Here is a 4952-nt window from a genome sequence, read left to right on the forward strand (position 1 = left end):
GACGTAAAGATACTTCCATGGTATGATTGGTAGTTGTTAGGCACATAATAGAGGAAACAAACAACCAAAAAAAGTAGAAATAAAAAAGAATTTTTTGAATTCCAAATGAAACCTACAAAGATGATGTTCAAAGGGACGTGGGGAATTCTTTTTCTATCTAAATGTACGATAATGATAACACAAAAAAAAACAATCGTAGGAAAGGATGGCGCTTTCCACCCATTTCCCATATGGTGTCCTATTATTATGTATGTATGTATGTTATAGATATCATTATATCTACAATCTAAACTAAGACAGGCATTGAGGCATAATTTACAGTAACTTCTTGATAAATACAAACCCTTAATCTTCCATTTAAAAGTTGGCCGTTTTTCCCCTTAGCTATCCTCAAACTTGCACGAAGTTCCCAACCTTTGTTTCAATGTCATGCACTTTGTTTCCTCAATTACTTGAGGCAGACCTTCCTCAAATGTTTTCAAGAACACTTCCCATTCAACTTCACTCATCTCTCCAAAACATGTTCCCCCACTTTCACAATTGTAACTTCTCACTGAGAAACTCATGCTCTTTGCAAATCCTCCTACTTTGTTGTTGTCACTCACCCCACCATTACCACCTTTTCTTTGATGGATTTTGAATCACTTTCATCATCGTCATCGTCACCATTGTCAGGGACGTTTTCCTCATATAAGGGAAACATGCAGGTCTTGTAACCGCGGCATTGCTCTTACGGATAAGAACCCTTTGGTTTTGGTTGCATTAACATGTCAGCTGGGTTCTGTAAGGGCTGAGGAGATCCATAACATCATGGGAACTGTCCTCATTTTCAATGTCGAATTGAAACATTTCAAACTCTTGTTCAGTTTCTTTGTTTTCATCATTATTTTCCTCTTCTTCTTCCTCCTCCTCCTCCTTCTCTCTTCTAATATATTCATTACTTTTCCTTAGCTTTTGCACAAACAGTCTCTACCACACTCAAATTTTCTTCATCACAGATATCCCTGGTCATCATTTCCCCTATTTCAGCTACAAAGACCAGCAGCAGCAGCTTGCTTCGAAAATGGTACAAAGGATTAGGACCCGGATCGATGACTCCCTTAAAGAAGGAAGTTTGGCTCTTAACATCTCTGCATCTTTGAACGGATCAAGATTGCTAACGTACTCAAGTTCAGACTCTGAAAAGGTACTGAAGCTTGAGGCCAATGCAGCCATTCAAAATATGGATCATCAAGCCACTCAGGCAAGCATAATCCATGGTCTATGGGCACAAGCTCTGCAGCCTCACCACCATAATTTTCATGCCTATCATGTTTCTTAACTACATTTTCCAGCATGCCTATCAAGGTTTAAAACTCTTACATCAAAAATACCGATCTGGTGAATTGAAGCACTGAGAAGCTGGAAGAACCTAACTCGCCTGCATCGTATTCATGATCTACAAAGCGTTGAAGTGAGGCAATCTTAAGGGCGTGTTTGAAATTGGAGATGAATCATTAACATTGAACCCAACAGGAGAGATTTTGACTAAAGCTGTAGGAGGACCACCAACAAACCCATCATGGGTCAAGAGATAAGCAGCAAGTTCTCGGACTCCAGTTTCGCCTATGCGACTGAACGTTTAAGACCAGCTGGCCGGCCATGAAACCCCCAAACCCTTTAGGATTATTGAAGGCTAAAGGCTCTTCATCGATTGGTTTTGCCACAGCATAATGTCACCATTTCGGCCAGGCAAAAAAGGCACCACCAAGGCCACCTGAGACCGGAATTGGTTCAACACCAGAGGCCAGCGCTATAGCAACCTCAACAACAAGGGCGCGCACTCGTGGAGCTCCTCCGCCGCCAACATTTCAATCCGCTGATTGGTGTCAAATTCGTCATCCACATTATTGGCTAAAGAAAGGCAAGGGGTGGAACCTTCTTGAATATTAGCAACTTCGAAAGCTTGTTTTAAGGAGTGAGCAAGATTGGTTTGATTAAGTTCAAGAATATTGTAGTCAAACTGAGTGTAGGATTGGAGTCTGCATTTCTGGGATCGGTTAAACGGCTTGAATCCGGGATGTGATCGATGGCTACTGCCATCTCAAAGAGTCTCATGCAGTTGAGAATGGAAGCTTTTCATGCCAAGACACCTCTTCTCAGGGTAATTTTGCCTGATAACTAGTCTTCCCTAGGAGATGACCCATCATTAGCACTTCAATCAACCTTCAATTAATCAACATAAATTATCATTCATTTCAACCAATTTATGAAAATGGGTACTACTTAAAACATTATCTCTTGAATTCTTACCTAATTTGGCATTCCTGTTATAAAAGTGCTGAGTTCGTTCTCTTGAATTTGCGTTGTGACCTACAAATACAAATACAAAGAAACATATATACATATATGTATACATAACTATGATTACTATTAACAACCTGCACATTTGCAACAAGAAATGAAACAAACCACAACACGCTAATATATCATTCCCTCGCTCTTCCGCTCACAAATCGCCAAAATTTCTGCAACAAAACAATCAAAATGCTGAATAACTAAATTTCTAACCCAATACTATCCCCAAAATCCTATCCAAAATACTAAACTAAACGCACCCAATATTATTTTCAAAATCCTATCCAAAATAACAAACCAAACGCACCGAAAGTGTATTTTGGGTATTAATAGGATATAAATTTTCGATGGGAAAGTGGTATTTTAAAACTTTATTAGTGGGATAGTGTCATTAAGGCAAACCTTAGGTGGGAAAAAGTTGTTTACTCTTATTATAGAATAGGACTATAGTTTGTGAATTACCTCCAGCAGTTTGGCGGTTCGCTTGGGATTCTTGAGTGTATTATTCAAGAGGTTTTGAGTTTGAATCTCTACGATTATTAATAAGGTATAACTATTGGAGACTTACTTGGTTGTTAACTTTAGAGCCTCGAAAGACTAGTTAAGGTGTTTGCAAACTGGTTTAAACATCTTTGGATACCAAAAAAAAAAAAAAAAAGCTATAGGTTGTTATATGTAAGGACAAAGAGTTTTTAAGAAAGTTTAGACTGAAGCTCAACTACTCTGCCTGAAATTAACAGTATATAACACGTATGTGTGTGACTGTGTATAATGGAGGTGGCCTTTTATATTTGATTAAGAAAGGCTGGAGATTGGACTGTCTTCTATTTAATATTTATGCTGTACAAAACTATCCGATAATGTTGATATCAGCATGGACCATGTGGTACAAATAAATAAATATTGATGAGCTGGAAAGTGTCAGGTTTTCAAATTCTTTATTCTCTTTTCTTTTAGCCTCATATTTTTCTTCTTCCTCCGTTCCTTTTCACTGGTTTTGAATCGAATCTTAAGCTTTTGGGATTTCTTTTTCTTGATAGAGATTTTTTTTCCATAGTTTTAAATACTATGCTCATGAATACGTCATGCGTTATTATTAATCTGAGGCTATATTACCTTTAAAAATTATTTTTGTGTGAGACTTTGACATAAANCTCATCCGTATCATCTATATTACAAAATTGAAATGATTCTATTAAAGTATTGTTGACAACCTCGTATTGATCTTGATGACACGACCGTTTCCAATCTCAAAGACATGTGAGGACTTCAATCATTTTTTGTGAAAGTTTAGTCCTCCTTTCATTTAAAATTCTTCCACTTGCACTAAATGTTTGTTCGGATGAGATAGTTGAGACAGGAACAGCGAAAACATCCAAGGCAAGTCTTGATAATACCAGAAAAATACATTTTCTGGTTTTCCAACATTCTAAGACATCAAAGTTGGCTATTTGTTGTGGATCTGCTGGTAACATTTCGGGGGTTCCCAAATATTGTTAAAGCTCATTACTTTGTGACTGCATGGAAGATAATATATTCGTTGACGTTGTTGGTGCTTCTAAAGAGGAGGCTGTGCTTCGGGTTCGGGTCCTCTTCGGCCTATTAAATGCACTCTAGGAGTAGAAGCTTTCACTTGTTTCTTCTAATGCAAGTTCCTTGGGTATTTCACGTCTTTGTGGGTTCCTATACCTGTTTTCATATTGGAAATATACATCTGCAAGACAATCTCTTACCTCTCCTAATTGATTGGCATATGCTTCGTTTTATAAATTTTCAGTTAATGTGTCTAAACCATTTTCTAAACCTGTTACTTTAATTCTAGGATCAAATATAACACCTAAACAATAAAGAAAAAGAATGGGTTTCCAATATTTAAAAAAAAAAAAAAAAATTCCATTACCTTTACTGGTTCCTTTAAAATTTTATTGTTTTTGTTTTTTCTAAATAACTCTGAAATTTTTATAATTGTATGTATTACCAATGGATTAGTAGGATAATACACACCAGAAAGTTATAAAGTGGATTGGTAAAAAATTTTAAGAAAAAAAAGAAATATTTTAGCTATATGTCAATCATTTTCTACCAAATAATGAGGACCTCTATTATTTGCTACAAAATAACTAATTAAATTTGCATAAGGTAAACATGAATCAAGCATTAAATAAGTACTATTCCATCTAACAGACATGTCTAATACAAAAGTTCTAGGAGATATATTTGATTTTATACAAGCATCTTGAAATTCAGCATTTCTTTTATTACTATTAGTAATCCAAGCTATAGAATCCCTAATTCTATCAATATTTTCTTTAATTGTTTTCATACCACTTTTCACAATTAAATTAATAATGTGACATGCACAACGTTGGTGAAAAAACTTTAAATTGTTATAAAAAGGATAATTACTTTTAAAAAAAATCTATAACTATAGTATTAGCACTTGCATTATCTAAAGTTAAATTTATCACTTTATTAACAACATCATAATCTTCTAAAACTTCAACAATTTTATTATAAATTTGTTGACCACCATAATCCACATCCATTAATCTAAATCCTAATAAAGATTTATGTAATTTACATTCGTTGTCAAAATAATGATTAGTCACACAAAT

The 4952-nt window shown here is 35.3% G+C and overlaps 1 pseudogene; it reads right to left on the bottom strand.

Annotated features, from left to right (window-relative positions):
* Positions 1-380: 380 nt before the first annotated feature.
* Positions 381-2097, bottom strand: LOC116108413 (annotated as a pseudogene).
* Between the last annotated feature and the right edge of the window lie 2855 nt (positions 2098-4952).

Source organism: Pistacia vera, unplaced genomic scaffold (genome assembly GCF_008641045.1).
Source record: "Pistacia vera cultivar Batoury unplaced genomic scaffold, PisVer_v2 Contig563, whole genome shotgun sequence".
NCBI classification, from domain to species: Eukaryota; Viridiplantae; Streptophyta; class Magnoliopsida; order Sapindales; family Anacardiaceae; genus Pistacia; species Pistacia vera.